Source organism: Macrobrachium nipponense, chromosome 26 (genome assembly GCF_015104395.2).
Source record: "Macrobrachium nipponense isolate FS-2020 chromosome 26, ASM1510439v2, whole genome shotgun sequence".
NCBI lineage: Eukaryota > Metazoa > Arthropoda > Malacostraca > Decapoda > Palaemonidae > Macrobrachium > Macrobrachium nipponense.
Window position 1 is genome coordinate 24,536,138 of NC_087215.1, and position 19,055 is coordinate 24,555,192.

At 34.4% G+C, this 19,055-nt stretch overlaps 1 protein-coding gene across 3 annotated transcripts in view; it reads right to left on the reverse strand.

The window, feature by feature from the left end:
- Positions 1-19,055, reverse strand: part of LOC135200070 (protein glass-like) — a 1,678,662-nt gene that overhangs the window by 1,465,883 nt on the left and 193,724 nt on the right. The gene's annotated exons all lie outside the window — the stretch shown is intronic.

The following is a 19,055-nucleotide window of genomic DNA, read 5'->3' on the forward strand; positions in this document are numbered from 1 at the left end:
GCCACCACAGTCACAGGATTTTAGCCAGAGAGAATGGAGTAATGTAACGAAAATTAGTCTACCTTTTTTACTTGTGCCATTTTTGTTCTCATGTGAAACTTATCCATTATTTCTTTTATTTGTGTTATTCTTGGTGCTATATAAAGAAAGTGAATTTATTTCTAATTGTGCTGCTACTGCTGTCAAGTATAGGAAGTGTCAATTTATTTTATAATTTTGCTAATTTCAGTTCCTATGAATACCAAAAAGTTCCTAGGTTTTACAAGAAACTAAGAACTCTAAGATTAATTTTTGTATATTTTCCAACATTATTCTTGAATATTTTTGTGTGGAAGGTTGAATTTTTTATATTTAGCAAAAAAAGGCGTCTACTTTTCAATATAAATGGTAGTTTTCATGAAGTACCACAATATCTTAGGTATGGGGCAAAAAGCCTCCACCGTGGGCTTCTTACCCCACCCATGGGGTAAAAGGCCCCCTTTATTCTTTTTTTTCTGGTCATGTTTTTACTATCCTAAATTGCCAACAGCTTCTCATGATTATGATCGTTGATACTCCAATAACAAAGCTTTCTAGATATATCTCTGTTGGGTCAATAGCTGAAATACTGTAGATAATATAAGCAGTTCTCCTTACGGGGGGCTTCTTACCCCATTCTCCCCTATATGTGTATTTAATATAAAATATATATATATATATATATATATATATATATATATATATATATATATATATATATACACACATATATATATGTATAATATATATGTGTATAAAATATATGCATATATGGGAAAACCGAAAATCAATGAGCTTGCCCCTTGTTAAGAACTGTAATAACAAGATCGATATAATATTTCTGCTTATGTGGCATGCTCATGTAGTCGTACGGTAGTGAAGAGGCATCTCGTTCAAAGTGACTCATCAAATACCCTTATAAAGTGTTCTAACACAGTTTAGTTCATATGAATCTGATTCTGCATTATATCAAAATAAAGTTTTCCTAAATTGTACTACCAACCATCAGAGTTCCCTGTTAGTAGTATGGAATTAACTCTGTGACAATCTTGAGAGTGGTCGAGTTTTACTACTACAACTTTTAAAAACTATCATATATCTGTAATATATCACAATCTTCAGTATAAAGTAATGGAAATGCTCACACAACACTAAAGCAATTTAGCTGATGAGGAATACTGATAACAAGAATGAACGTCTTTTTACGGACAGTCACTTCATAAGAAATAACTCCACTAGAGCTATCAGCAAGAATAGCACCGCTGTAAATTCTGCCCGAACATAATTCACTCACCTGTATTTACTCCTCGTCAGCATTTTATTCAGAAACAAAAGTTTCCTGCACTTGAGAGTTCATAAAACTTCGCACATCACTGACATGCCTGAACGACCAATCTCCATTCAAATACTATTTAGCCTTTGGCTTTGCATTCCATTTCATAAAATGACTTGACGCAGGTGTAAATTGTCTTCCTGCAGTCAGTAAGAGCCTTTCGTTTTTCCCAAATTTTTGATAGAGAGGAGAGTTTTACTGAATGTTAAGGAATTAGGAAATCACAATAAATATATATATAATATATATATATATATATATATAATATATATATATATATATATATATATATATATACAGAGAGAGAGAGAGAGAGAGAGAGAGAATTTCCCAATTCCCTAACGTTCTGTAAAACTCTCATCTCTCCTTCACAAATTAGGGAAACGAAAGACTTTAAATGCAGGAAAACTATTTTCACCTGCGTCAAGCTACTGTACTTATATTATTTATGATTTGTTATCATATCACCGTGATTTATATACAAGCATTAAGCTACAAATGTCGTTTAATATCCTATTCGTTCTTAATATATTCATATGTGTGTGTATGTATGTATGTATATATATAATATATATATATATATATATATATACATATATATATATATATATATATATATATACTAATATATATATATATATATATATATATATATATATATATATATATATATAGATATAATATATCTATATATATATATAAATATATATATATATATATATATATATATATATACAGAAATGAATGTTTGGGTAACCTTGTGGGTGAAAGATTAGCCTGAACCTCAGACCTTGCAAATGTAAACCAAATGCAATACAAGGCATACCTCACCAGTGACAAAGCCTGGGTTCAGTTCCCAAGCGAGGCAGAATAATTCAGACATGTACGTTTAAGTCATTGTGCCTGCATTAGCCTAACCAGTGAGTTTGTACCTAGTACTTAAACCACTGTGGTGGGTCACACCCCCTGTATGGAAAGGGAATGGGTTACGCAAGGCACCTGGAAATTCCTGTTGGAAAACCGGAAATGTAGAAACTTTTGGAGACAATACTCTGATGGAATAAAATTCACACACACACACACACACACACACACACACACACACACATATATATAATATATATAATATATATATATAATTATATATATATGTATATATATGTAATATATATTATATATATATATATATATCTATATATAGTATATATATATATATATATATATGATAGTATATATATATATATATATATATAAGATATATATATATCTATATATATATTTGTATATATAAGCACGTAGTGCATGCAAACATAAACTAAAAACATTAACCTTTCATTACAGTTTACATTCACATCTACTCAACACTTTTTTTTCAAGGTTAAACTTCAAGTCTTAGGTCGGGGGTGAGCAGTATAGCATTAAGCATATTTTATAATTCATTGAAAAATTCTACCTTTTTTTGATATATGTATGCGAACTGTGTGCCTACGTAAATCTAACAAATAGCTGAGCAACATAGCACGGCAGAAAACCCGAGGTTTCTAATAATTTACGGACATCACAAGCTGAAGCCAAAATGTTCGAGCTCTCAAATCTTACAGATGGATTGGTGAATGTGGCTGACCTAAGAGTGAGTACTTTCATACTCAATGGATTCACTGAACTTTGATAATTTGCTCCTCTACATTAACGGATGATTCATTCGTGTGGCAAGTCACACGAGATACCGACCACAAATAATCAAGTAATAAATAGCACTTAATGCTTAAGGTGATAAATGTTTTTCATAGCTAGATAGCTAATAAAAGTAACAGTTCCCTATCAGCTAAGATTAACTTGATATTTATATACGTCTAGTAACTAAAACAAGCCTATTAATGTTATTTGGCCGTAGAACTGATTTCAATAAAAAAAAAATGATAAACAACGCTTACAAAAGCTTTCGAAAGTAGCAAAAACTCAGTCAGTTGTTCTCATAAGAGTGGCAAACCCTAAACTAATGAGCAAGAAATTATCACAGTAATGGGACTCATTAACAATTTCTTGTTAATCATTTTAACATTCCCATAAACAAAAACAAACCAAAAAAATATGTTACCGTCAGTCGTCAAATATTCATGGGAGCTCACTTGCCGAGGCCTTTGTTGGACTTTGTTTCACCGCTGGACACATATCATTCAGAAATTCTTAACCATTGTAACAGCTTTTAGAAGATTTGAATAAATGTAAAATAACACTAGGTTGATTTTGTGACAGACTGTCAGATAACCTGGGGCGATTGTGAATGGACCCAAAATACCGAGCGTGACACTTCCCGGTCATCGATTCTAAACAAATGGTTCTTCTCGGCCTCACAAATGCAAATTTTCTTTATCTGTCTTGTGGTTCGTCACACACACACACACACACACACACACACACCAGACAGTGACAGGCGAAAATCCAGTTCAAGCATCAGCAAAACTGCGCACGCTAAGCTAACGAGTGTGCGCGCGCCCTCACACACACACACATATATATATTATATATTTGTATATATAAAATAGATTTACATACAAAAAGCTCCTAAAGAATGACTTAAATTTCTCGAGTCCCCAATAGTTTTGAAAACGTTTCCAACTTTAGTCTCGCTTCCAAATTTGAAAGTGAAATGAAGAAATTCCTTCAACATCAGGATTAGAACAAAGGTGAGGAAAATAAACAACTCAGTACTTTTTCACCACTCTCAAGAAGGGCTCGAATTTAGACTTATATATCATTTACATGAACTGAAATTCATTTAGCTGCAGTCTAATACTGAGATATTAAAACCTCAACATCGCAAGGGCAAAACTTCTTGCTCCTCTGAACATGAGCTAGTCTTCTCTATTGTATAGCAAAGCAGGTCTTTGATTCAACATATTACCTGCTAATTATCTAAGCCTCTTGGTGCCACAATTTAATTTTGCCCGACCCAAAGAAAGGAAATTTCTTTAAGCCTTCAAATGCCTGCTATTGCTCATATAACTGCCATCAGTATATCGAACTTTACTTAAATATTGTTTTCTCACACACCGTACTTTCTGCCGTCTTCTTCAAACTACATGTATTTATTTGCAAGACATAATATCTTACTGATCTTTAATAAATACTTTTGCAAGATTTAATAGAATCTTTCATTGTCGTTCATTACGTTTGAAGCACTCTTGGTTACAGCTTCTTTTTTTCATCTGTAAGATTCTAACCTTTTACAAGGGTTTTGTTCTAATACCTCCTTACATTTTGCAATCTCTTTATTCACAAAGTTAGCTAGTCTAATACCTCTTTCTCTGAATTTGTCCGTGATTAACCTCTCTATAAAAGTGAACTCTTTCCCTTAAACGCCCAGCTGTTTTGTACCATTCCAACAACATTCAATTTCACGCTGTATTTGTTTTTAGTCAATCAACTCTGATCCTTAGAGCATATCTGAATGAAGATCTCACACCTCAGTCAAAATCAATGCCTCACAGGCATAGTATCTATCCATTTCTCTATCTCCTCTCTCATTTAGTATTTTTATTGTTTGGCACGTGTAAATCAGCCTTTTTCTTTTATTAACATGGTAGATCGGACTATTCCAGAATTTTCTCATATTGCCCGTGCAATGCTTTTAAAAGATTGTGCGTTCTGTTTCAGTGTTTTAGGTTCTATCCTTCATCACAAGTACTAACATTTCCTTGTGACCTTATCCACCCACGTTTAAAGTGAGGGGTGTTTGTTACTTATGTACTCATGCATGTGTGAGACAGACAGACAAAAAGTTACTTATGTGCTCATGCATGTGTGAGACAGACAGACAAAAAGGGGCGTTGAGTATGAAGATTGTATAATCTTCATTCGTTGTTTGGAGATAAAATTTTTTGCTCATGTCTTCAAATTTAATGGAATGAAAGGGAATTTGCTTAATTTATGGCCATGCATTTGCTTATCATCCACATCCTCTTCTGGACTGCTTAGGTGTAATGGCTGCCTTCTTTACACTATCCATTCATTTCCCATTACGAATTCGACCGAGTCGAAATATAGGTCCTTTTAAATGGTATCTCTTCTGCTTTTATTCTTTTGTATACTGTAGAGTAGTGGTCCCTTTGAAGCATAGTTCCACTTAACTCTGTATCTTTTTTACTTTTCCTCGTCAGGCTTGGCTTAGATTACATGGCATTTGCATGTTTTTGCAACATTAATACAGGTTTATTCTACTTCTATGAAAATATACTTAAAATTTAACAGATGAAATCTAATTGCTGAACAATGCACATTACTGCTGAAAATGGATATTCACAAATTGTCGTGAATTTTCTAGTATGCAGCCAGTACTCGTAAGCAATCTGATTTTACTGAAAAATTTAAATTATTTTCTTAGTTTTAGTCACTACAAGCAGACCTCCAGATGAAACGAGGGAATACCTCTCTCTTTAGAGGAGGTTGCTTGTTTCATGACTCAGGAAGAACATGATATTCTTAACTATGCATATAATAAAAAACAAACTTTGACATATGTAATACACACACACACACACACACATATATATATATATCTATATATATATATATATATATATATATATATATATATATATATATTACATTTAAGTATGGTACCAAGATAAGGGCGGTAAGTGTTTGTACCTTGAGAAATACTCCCAATGTCTAAACACATTTTCTCATATTAGTTTTGAATTTATTTCTGTATTTGCATGTGAGTGTCTTTCTCTGTTACAAAACTTTATTCAGGCTAGCATCAACTGTCATATCATAATTTTACAATAATGAACATATTAAGTTACATAACCTATTAAGAACATCTGAGTTCATATAGTATGTCAGAATCCTCTCCTCACTTGTGGACATGGTAAGGTTCCCGAAGGCTGGGTGATATTTATAGAACCTTAGGGTTATCCAAGACTGTGTTGAGAACTTACTTTAGCCTAACATAATATTTATATTTTCCTTTATGAAGTTGATCATTTAAGAACAGCCATTACAATCGACAATATTATTAAGATCTGGTTCGTCTATCATATTTTAAACAGTAATCCCTACTTTTCAAGACTATGCTACATCGCACAGCACTACTGAATCGATAGACCACTTTCCTACCCGTACAAGCAATTCCTATGTAACTACATGGATACCGTTTTCGTATTTCATAAGGTTTATACTGTAAAACCTTATTTGTATAACCATTCCTGAAAAGCTATTTAACTTACGGTGATTAAAAAGAAACACAATGACTCAGATATCCAAACACAAAGCGATGAAAAAAAATTATATCATGATTAGAATTAAAATCATGTTAACTGTATTTTTTTTCCTTATTACAAGAATAATTATCTTGGGAAAGCGATGGTTGTGATTTAGGGGAAAACGCACATTACGAAGCTTCTCTCTCTATCTCGACTGCCAATAGGACACCAAATGCATTACAGGTAGGCTTGGTGGAAGCCTGTGATGCCTGAATACTCATTATATAAGTTTATCCTTTATTATTTCATTTAATAAAGCATTTTTTTGTCTTGCCAATGGATAGTAGCAAGTAGGGGAGGCTGCAGTATGTTTAGGCTCTTAGATGTAGCGAGAAACTATTTTCATATGGCATTTTCTGGAATATGTCAAGTTGCCATGAGCACAGTCTTACATTTCTCAATCTCCATATGTGCTCTATACTATTTCTGTATAACGTGACACTCATCGACTAACAATTCACACGCTTGAATCAAGTGTAACATATTCATACAATTGGGTAGTTCCCATAGTTGCAATGAATTAATGCTGGTTAACATAGTAGTCACCTAGCCTTTTATTTATATAATCTGAGACAACTTAGAAGTCGTAATTTCGATATTGACAACTCAATCATTTTAAGTAGGGCGAAAGAAAGTTAAAAAATGCCACCCTTTTCACTGCAGCAGAGAACCCTTCTGTAACTGCCAAAAATATATATTGCTACATAAAAATATTTCTGTATTCAAATCACGGTTTTCCACCAGAGTCCATTTCGACTTATATATTTCCAAATAATGTTTGAATTTACACCTCCATAGCATTTGATTCAACAGCCTTTCAAGAAAAGTCGTAAACTTCCTCCGGAAAAATTTTTCGAAAATGTAACTCATATCAATGAGAAAATATTTTGATGGACCAGAGCATATTTTTGGCACTTAGTGAAGGGTTCTCTATTGCAGTGAAAAAAGTGGAACTTCTGAACTCTCTCTCGCCCTACGTAATATTATTGAGTTGTCATTATCAAAATTACAACTACCAAGTTGTCTTAGATATAAAAAAGGAAAGGAAACCACCCTGTTTACCACCATAAATTCATTACAACCATGGGAACTGCCCATTTGAATGAATATGTTATTCACTTTTTCCTTAGTGTAATATGATGATCCGTGTCTTATTTCATTTATCGGACATTCTATTATATTTTCATATGTTTAATATAAAAATCTTGATTATTAGTATGCTTGATTATTATTTCTACATTTTCCTATTTCTCAGCCTGATATTGGGGAAACATGATTCTAGAAACGTTGCTAATATTAAGGAAAACAGCACATATTTTAGCAGTTGTGTCCTCATTTCTGCGTAGGGTTAAGCTCCCAAAGGGAAGAAGCATGGCCGACTTTTTGAATTCTTGATAAATATATTTGTTTCCTAGCCACTATAACAACTCGTCTTTTTGTCTTCTGAGTACCTTTAGGTACGCTTATAAAACTGCAAGCCCTGAATCCGAGTGGGGAATAAATAAGGGAACTGTCTCTTCCTGATTAGAAATCGAGGAGACATATTTTTCATTTATTTTCCAACTGAATGCAAAGCCTGTAATGAGAAATCTATCCGAAAAGTAAGGGAAAGACGAGAAGTTAAGAGGTCAATGTATGTGTATGTGTGCGCTAGCAAACTTTACACAAATTACTCCTATAAAGGTTTAACTATTAAAACTAGAGGTAACAAACGATTTCTATGGAGCAAAAAACATGATAATGCAGTTCCCATAGTTCTCTCTCTCTCTCTCTCTCTCTCTCTCTCTCTCCAACTGGACGAGGATATTGTCTCAATATGTCATTAACCTTTTTAAAGAGCCCAATCTTACACCTGCCAGAATGTATTTGGCTTTAAAGTCTTTATTCACGTTACACTTCATTGCTAGTCTATAACATTCATAATTGTCAAACTCTCTTTTGAAACTGAAGTCTCACTTACTTCGCGACGCTTTCTCGGAATGAAACAATACTGATGCAGAATTTTCTAATAAAAAAAATAGAAATTTGCTAGTAAATCGTAAAGCTTAGGATTTCCGCCAGCTCGGATGGATCCCAGAGTTGAGGGGACTCACTTAGGATAATTAATTTTCTTGTTATCTATCTGCATACGCGAATGCCTGACTACTTCCTTGTTTTAAATGGGCATATAAATTTGCACTCACGAACATAGGGTCGTCCATCAAGTAAGTACTCTCAGACGGTTACGTATTTAACTTTTAGATACCTACCACAAAGTCAGGAGACAGTTTCTCCAAAGTTATTTGTTTTTCTTAAACATATTATCTAAATGAGTAATTTAGTCAAGTTACGGCCTACATAATTTGCATTGCCTGATAACTTTGATTACTTTTTCAGTGTGACTTTTCATAAACAAGCTTAATATTACCGTACTTTCGACTGCAACAAACGATTTTGAATAATACAGAAATTCATAATTTACAGCAAACAATCTTCCTTGTTACATTACGGATGCTGTGTGGTGACAAAAGAATTAATTCACATCTTCCCTGCCCTCTGATCTCTTATTCTTTTCAGAACAATACTGGAGAGAGCTGTGTAATCACTACAGGAATGAGTCATCTCGCAAGATAATGGGTCATTTTTTACTACCTAAGGATTCTGGATTATTTTTTTCGTTGCAAATTCGGTTATACTTCTTTGTCTGATCACCCAAGTCATCGTCGATGAGATTACACCTGACCCTATCCTAGTTGCTATGATGTCCCACAGAGATTATTTTAACACTGGATTTTCGCATTCCAAATTATTCTATTTATCATACGTAACTTTCTTTTCCCTATCCATTTCCGCGTAAATGCATTAAGCTTTTGAGTCATGCGATGTCTCACTAGTAGCTGTTGAAGCAGACCTCGTCCGTTTCTGCAAGTAAAATAAGTACAATCTGGGATAATTCATAAATCTATAACGAGGGTATTGCATGGAAGTATATTGTCACAGGTTTACTGGGTAATCATATTTACTCTTAAGGTTTTTATGGTAAACTTATGAAGCATGAAACTCTCTTTCCAATACACCTTACAGTAGTATTTTTGGGGAGATGATGAAAGTTACTATAACTGTCAAGGGCAGCAGCAAAGGATATACAGAACTTAATGCAAAGCCAAATCAATTCAGGTTTGCATTAAGTTCTGTGCATCCTTCGCTGTTGTCCTTGACAGTTAGAGTCACATTCATCCTCCCAAAGCAACATGCTCTTGAATCATACCTTCACATCTAATCACACTACTACTAGGAGGTTTATTCCACCGATATGAAAAAACGAAAAAGGTCATAGCCCCTCTACCTCCGCTGTCGAGCAATCATAGAGATTTAATTCCAAAACACTGACTGAGGCTCCTGGAGCTACCCATTTAGGCCCCTCAAAAATTCAGTAGCGGTTTACCTGCCCTTTTTCTGAACCCATCTTTATGAAGTCTTCTTCTGTAATTATCAATGAGAATCAACAGCTGTGCCTGATAGTTCATGTAACCTCACATTTCTATTCTACAATAAATAATAAACTTTATAAAAAAAACGGAAAACGTTAAGTTAGCGTACATGCCCTTCACAAAAGCAACCGCGTATTCCTTGAAATAAAATCAGATATATGACAGTAAAGAAATTTATATATCATTCCCATGAAAGCAGTACAAAATAATATCTGATAAGATTATTGAGTAAAAGGGTGACTTGAATTACGGGATTATCTTAAATGCACACAGAAATAACCCTGGTAAGATAATTCCTCAGAGATGAAATCTGCAAAAGTTTCCTTGCTCGCAGAAAATCTATCGAAATAAATATATAAGATTACCGCAGAGCATTAACGAATTAAATGTCTGCAACAATGCTTCATGGAAAGAGAGGGATAAAAAATAAAACTATCATCAGAAAAACAACGTAAAATAAAATACGTTTAGAATACTGAATTTATGATAACTTAGTTATGTTTGTACCCGGAAAATAAACATATCCGATCATTATTACTGAAGAGATTACTCATCATGAGAAGTATAAAATTCACTCTTTGAAATTAATAAATATCAACATTTAATGTATTATGTATATATACATATATACACACACACACATATATATATATATATATATATATATATATATATATATATATATATATACATATATATAATATCTACATATATATATATATAAAGTCATATCACATTACCGTGATTCATATACATATATCGAGCTACATATATATATATATAGATATATATATATATATATATATATATATATATATATATATATATATATATATATATATACATGCATATATGTATGTATATGTATATATATATATATATATATATATATATATATATATATATATATATATGTGTATATGTATTATATATATGTATGTATATGTATATATATATATATATATATATATATATATATATATATATATATATATGCACACCACACACACACACACACATATATATATATATATATATATATATATATATATATATATATATATATATATATATATGTTTGCGTGCTGGGTTTTTTAAGGAAATCTGAGAAATCAAAATACAAACACATGCACATATATGTATATGTATGTATGTGTCTATATAGTCATAATCTGCATGCCTGTGAACACGCTGAAACTGACTTGGGGGGTTACATAGCACTATGAACAGAAAATGTAAAAGAACCTTTTATAGAAAACACTAACTTTTTCAAGGATTGAATGTAAACATAATTCAGTCCAAAATGAATTATTATTTCATAATCAAAAGATATGATTACAGGAGAGCTAGTCAGCTCCATGGCACCCGTAAGGCCGACTCTACTATGTACAATAGCAACAGCAAATGTGTCACCAAATTGCAAACAAGAACACTTCATCTAGAACTTAAGACTATGGAATGGAGCATTGTAAGCGAGCATTTGCTCTCGCTGGCATCTCGGGACTCAACCCAAGATTGGCACCGGCAGAGTACATTGAGTGGTACTGTTGAACTTACAGGAGAGGGCACACAACGGGGCAGGCTACACAGATATGCAAAGCAGTCAGAGTTGATGCACAAGTACAATGGCAAGTTAAAATTAGTAGAAGTGCAAAAGTATACAAATTACTCAAATTCTATATTACAATACTGCAATGTGTATAGCGGGTTGGTAGAGTAAATGATTATTACTTGTTTCACAACAATTTCACAATTATTTTATGCTCACACAGGTCTCTGATGGAGACAGGAATGTTAAGGAATGGGAATAGGAGAAAACAGTTGAAACAGGGAATGAATGCTAGGAATAGCAGGTGAAGGACCGGCAGAACAAATTCCAATTTCATTTACCTTAGCCAAGACGGGTGTAGTCAGGGCCAGGGCGTCAGTGGAAGGACGTGAGCCGCTTGTAGGCTTCACCAAAGAAGAGACAGATGCTTTTCTTCAGGCAGCGTCATATAGGAACTTCTAAGATGGGCTCAAGGCAGAGCGTTCATGGCAGACGTCAGGGCAGAGTCCAGGATGCAGATATAGCTGGTTCAGGTAGAGGCAAGCCGGGTCAGCACCAAGACGAAATTTGTAGAAAGCGGTAGGCCAAGTCATAAGGCATGACACTGCTTCCAATTGGTATGGTATCGTGTCAGGTTATGGCGTAATGCAAGGCTTGCTACCACAGGAACTGGCTAGGGCAAAGTGCAGTTTGGTAGGTGGTAGGCCATGTCAGGTGATATTTATACTAATTGGAAGGAGAGTCGGTCACATCTGGTTCAGCCGGCATGATTCTCCTCCGGTCCTTTAATCTCTACTACCAATCCTTGTTAATTACCTGAAAAAGGTAATTGGATTCCGACAGAGGTACATGGAGATTACCATGGGCCAAGAGGTTTAGGACGACCATTGGTCACGCAGGTGTGTGTGGGCAAGGTCGCAGAAGCGGAAGGGTTTTCAATAACAATAGTGAGGGAAAGAGGCCAGGTAGAATGCAAGAGGGGACAGCTCATCAAGACATGTCAACTTCCATGAGTTAGAGGGTGACTAGTCGCTAATGGCTTCTTGAAAATTAAACTGCAAAGGAGTAAAATAGAAAAGGGGTCTCTATTCCCTTAAATGCAAGTGACCCTTCTAAGGATTTGGCATATGGCCGGCAGTGACATCTGACAAGAGGATGACAAGCTACCATGCAGGTGTGGAGTGTCGTTAAAATCATATTTGTAGGGGAAAAGGAGATTGACTCAAAATACAATCTCTCACGGTAGTCCAAATGGTCAAAAGAAGATGGAGTCGCACGTACTGGATTTGACATTGCCTGATCCCATGATTTTTATTACTTTAAAATATTATTTCGTTTTTGCAATTTCTAAGGAAGGAAAGAAAAAATATAGAGAATCCAAATGGATACTAGCAGCAATAATAACTATATATTAATATATATAATATTATATATATATACTACATAATTTATAATATATCATACTACATACCTACACACCGGCGTGAGGACACACACACACGCAACACACCACCACACGAACAGTATATATATTATAATATATATATATATATATTACTTACGTATTAATAATATATGAATTGGCTTCTAGCATTCATTTTGGGATTCTCTATGTTTCTTTTCTTTGACAAATTGCAAAAACAAAATAATATTTTAAAGTAATAAGATATGGGAACAGGCGATATATATGTATAGTATGTACGTATGTAATATTATATTATATATATATATATTATATATATATACATATAAAGTATGGAAAGCCCATTAAAACACTCTGGTATAAAGCTAAGGATTATATTTCGGTGGACTGACTTCCACCCTTATCTAGTAATGAATGACAGAAGAAGTTTCATTGGCAAAATATATAGTGGGAGATATGCCCTTAGGTGATGCCTTGGGTCACCGCTAAGCCGACGGTGGTTCTGTTAATTTTCTTAATCCACATTATTGTTGCCTTAAGGAAGATATTGTCTACCTGGTCAGAGTCACGGGCTCCATTGGAAAGGTTGATCCTATTATCTTGTTGTTTTATCAGTGAAGATTCTACCATCTGACATTTGCATCGGCAGCTGCTCTTGTATAAAATTCGGGATGAGTTCTAATCCATGGTATGGTTCATGTTATTTATAGGAAGGAAAATTGCCGAACTATGTTGTCCATATCTAACGGAGTGCTTATGTTGAGTTAATTTTTACACAAGAAATTTTTCTGTGAATCCATAGTATGACTTACCATAATCCCTGCAGGGGACTTCATAAACTCCTATGTCTTTAGAAAAACTGGTTTCTGCTGAATGTTATTAAGGATTTCCCCAATGTATTCAGATAACTGAAGATGAAAGGGTTGGTTTGGCCTAAGGTTTGTGTGATCTCTCGTAAATTATCCACGTGAGGGATTATGATTTTGTTTGCATATTTTTCCTTTTCTTTGTTTTCTGTGGGTTTGTAAAAAATTGTTCTTTGCTTTATGTATGGCTATTATGTGCTTGGGGTATTTTAACAAGATAATTTGATTTCTGCTTGTGTCAAGTTCTTTGTTACGAAAATCTGGGGAGTAAATTATCAGTGCTCAGTAAGTTACTTACTATGCCGAGTTTAACTGAAATGCCATGATAGCTGTAAAAATGCATATATGGAAGTGAGAATGTCGCTTTCCTGAAAACAGTGAATTTGTAATTGTTATTAGTTCTGATGATTAAGACATCTAAAATGGGGATTTTGGTTATTGTTTTCCCAGTCTACTTTAAATCTTATGCTCGGGACCAAGGAATCTCATTTTTGTAAAAAGACATCAAAATCGTCCCACTCACTTTTCTAGTATGTTACAGAAGACTTTTTTTAACAAATTTAGGTCAGCAAATATCCCCGTACATAATGTAAAACTTGGCCGGAATCTCCAGTCATTTGTTCGTCCACTTAATCTAATTCGTTGTTATTTGGAATCTGTGTTACGGGGTCCTTATGTCAACTTTGAACCCATAAGGTATAATCCTTTTTTCTTCTGGTTTGATTATGAGTGTAAATATAATCAATTAAGTTAAACCTTAAATGTTTATCTATTACCCAATCTGAAATAGGTCCTTAGCCTTGATTTTGTATATGATTGGCCTCCCCTTGTTAAGGCCATTGTCAGATTGACTTACTTTTTTGTCCACAGTTGTGCATTCTAGGGTACAATCATATATATCTATATATATATATATATATATATATATATATGTATATATATATATATATATATTATATATATATATATATATATATATATATATAACTTTGCGATTACCAACGGAAACTGAAATAAATTCGTTAACAAAATCCCCTAAAAGTCAATATTTAAATGTACTCCTGAAACGCCATACTTTGAACGAAATGTCACAAATTTATCATATATATATATATATATATATATATATATATATATATATATATATATAATGGAAAGCTGAAAAAAACACTACAGGACATATCTCTCGAACGTAAGTATTATAATTTTACGGTAAAAGTAAAAATAGAATTTTTTTATTGCTGAGCATTTGATGCTCACGACCTGGGGAGCGAGTATCATGCAATAATTTTAAAAACATACTTTCCGCGTTCTTATTAGTTTTTTCTTCTTAATGAAACAAAACTAACCAAAAATTTCGATAAAACGAGTAAAAAAGGAGCTAAAGTTTCTTCGGCGCAATCGATTTTCTGTACATCGTATAATCAAGACCACCGAAAATAGATCTATCTTTCTGTGGTCTCTATATGAGACGCGGCCCATGAAACTTTGACTACGGCCTGGTGGTGGCCTGGCCTATATCGCTGCCAGACGAACGATTATGAATAACTTTAACTGTAAATAAAATAAAAACCACTGATGCTAGAAGGCTGCAATTTGGTATTTTTGATAATTGGCGGTTGGATAATCAACAAACAAATTTGCAGCCCTATAGCCTCAGTAGTTTTTAAGATCTGAGGGAGGACAGGAAAAGTGCAGACATAAAAAAGTGAGGACCGAAGACAAAGCTGGCACAATAAAAAGGGACTGGGAACCACCATTTGATATGCTGATAAGAACTGACATTACACTTTGACCTTGGCCAAAAGGCTGACAAGCGATAAACCACCATTTGAAACATTCTGTTTAAATGAAATAAATCCCAGGATCCTGAAGTCATCCAGAAATAAAGACATTTTTCTATCGAAGGTAAAACAAATAGCATGAAATTAATGACCGTCACCCTCTCTTTGGATACAGGAATCCTAATTTTCTTTCAGTAATAGATAAACTGTTTTGACATTGTTGTGAAATAATAAGCTTTGAAAATAAGTTATAACAAGTGTTGTTAAATATCTATAATCGTCAAGTATAGAATTACCTATACATAAGGGAGCCTGGAACGATGGTATGATACCAAATCGACTGATTATCAGTGTTGGTGTTGCTGAAGTACTCAATTCTCCCTCTCGCAAGTTCTGGGGTTGAATAACTTACCGAGCCTATTCTTATATTTCCATCCAAAATTGAATTATTCACAAGTAACAGATGAAAATTGATATACAATTATTTCTAAAATGAGAGCAAGTCGGAAGTATGCGGGCAAAGCAAAATGTGTGAGGTAGAAAGGTCTTTAAAACGCAAAGAAAATAAAAATTCTTGTGGATATTACTAAAGCGTATCGATCTCACCATTCCATTTTCTTGTCTTCTTTCTTATTTTCAGTTGCCATTTACTTACTTTTGAGTCCCAATTTAGAATTAGCATCCAATAATAATATAGCGCTTCCCCCTTGAAAAATTATGTTCAAATCACTTCAAGTTCTCATTAAATCTGCTTGTGACAGTGTATCTATATGCAGATTCCATTCCTGTCTTGGTTTCTTTCAGATAAGAGTTCTGAAACCCATTTACTTCTCATAAAACGAAAAAAATTTATTATTCTTAAACTATAGTAACTTTTACTTGTTCATCACTGTTTCTTTCTTGCATCATTTCTTATTCGCTCGTCGCTGCTCGTTGGTCAATTTACTCATAAACAAGACAATTTCATAAATTATGGCTAACTTATTTTTCATATTTACTTTTCTTGCTTCTTTGCCTTTCTACTTTTCTCATTTTTCCTTTCAATATTTTCGCATTACTTTCAATTTTTGCTTACATTCTATCTTCACGGCTCAGCCAGAGAGGTTAACCCTCTCCGTTCCGGCACACGCATCCTCCTTCATTTACTCTACTCTTCCTAATTCTGTGGCACTTGGCCCGCCCCCTCTTTCCTCCTTTCTTCGTAAACTCCCAGTTGCATTGTCCTTGAAGGAAATACCTTAATATTTTACATCTTACAAGTTCAATTTCCCAGAGCCTCTGAGCGCGATGGTCGGAAGGAAATAAGCAGCATCGCAGTGTTTACAGAATTACCTTGATAATTCGAGTGTATGTAAATCCTATAATTACTTCATTTACATACGTTCAAGTACCTCCTCTGACGGGCCATTGTTTAGCTGTAAATCTTAAGTCGGATGATAATGGCGTTGAAGTAATTGGAACAACAGACGCTGGTAAAATGAGAGAGAAAAAAAATATCAGGTTTCTGTTCTCTCCAGTTCATGTTTTTTTTTCTCTCTCTCTCTATCTTTCCATTGGCGGACTGGCGAAGGTGTTAATGCCATGCATATAAGGTTGGCTTCGCAGATAGCACTCGTTAGGAAGTCGGGGATAGAAAGAGGGGTGAGAGGGGGACATACCGTGCACGTAGGATAGGAATGGGGAGTGGGGGGAGACAAATGGGCCAATCGTCAGACTTGTTCCTCCGTAAAATATGGCAGACAGCGGCCCGTGTGTTTCGTCGTTGTTGTGTCGTACAGGAGCTTCGTTTATTCGCCACCAGGGGATTTCTGAAACGAGCCTAGACGACAGTATTTGTGTCGTTATTTACCCGCTCAAAACTAGAGGATAATTAGGTCGTGTTGCCGGGGCTGTTTTAGAGTCGTCTCGTGGGAGTCGTACCTCTGCGACCTCGCTGAATGACGATTCAAGAAGGTATCTCCTGCTGGGGCACGAATATCTTTTGTCCTTCCAAACAGCAGTGAAAAGTGCCAAGGAAAGGAAATATACATGCCCAAAGGCTCACTGGCAATAGCATACTTATATTCAAATAATTCACGTCAAGAATTTCTTCTAATTCGTTTTACTGGAATCGAAACCGAATGGGAGCGTTATACTTCTTTCTAGTTTCATAAATAAAAGCCCTTTTCATGAAGCGGAGAAAGAAAAAAGTTAGCATTATCTTTATATTGCAATTAATTTATTCCATACCAGACTCCTTTAACGGATTACTCATACACATTATAAACTAGCAGCGGCGTTCTTTCATGCAGGAGATTTTTGGAATTTCCTTTCATGTAAAGACTTCCACGGAGGCATAACAGGTGCCTATTTGAATTTGTAATTCCCTCCAGCTACTCATGATGAGTTTTACTGCTTAAGTTACGAGGAACGTAAATGAATATTTTATTGAATGAATTGGACTCAATTTAATTAGTGCCATTTAACATCTCACCAAACCCGAAATTTATTCCTACTATCGCAAAAAAAAGAAAGAAAGAAAAAAAAAAGGCTTTCAGATTACTTAGGAACAGAAACTTACGAAATATACAGAAATGAATTGAACTGCAAGGCCTACTATTTCTGTTAAAACATGCCTTCCAAACATTCTTACCCTTGCCATGTTTTATGTTTATAACCGTCTATATAATTCAGTCAGATAATTACCATAAAGCAAACACAATGATTAAGTCAAATATTCATTCTTTTAATTCTAAAGACCCTCAAGTATGATGACCACATATACAGTTTAGCAAAATGGTGTTACCAAACGCTAAAAGTCATCAATATAAAAGAGAATGGAAACACTACCCAATTAAACCAAAGAGTTATCGATGGCTAGTATATCGAACTACTCTCGTCAGCCCATTCAATGAAAGTTTTGAAAAAAACACTTCTTCATACACGAACTTCCTTCAGCCTGGCTTCTCCGGCTAAGATGTCCCCTTCCTTTCAAAACAAATGCAACTTTGTCCTCTGCTTCTTGTGTCCATTTCGACTCTACCTTTTCCCAACGCCTGTCATTTCTTAGTCTCCCACATTGACCACCGATGTAAACATTCCCTACAAATCTTTCTGTAACAAATATCCTTTGTCAACCAACACACCCTAACCCCATTGTTTCCTTTGCTGTACAATTCACTTACAAGGCATATCTCTTGAAGATGCCTGCACACATTACAGTCCTCAGACTTCGAGGCTTTTCTATTTGACTCCTTCTAGCATCTGTTGTTCACCCTTCACATCCATAAAGCATCATTTGTACTACTGTCCCTTATATTCACCTATTTCAGACCCCTTGGTGACGTTCCTTCCCTGTGCAGTGGC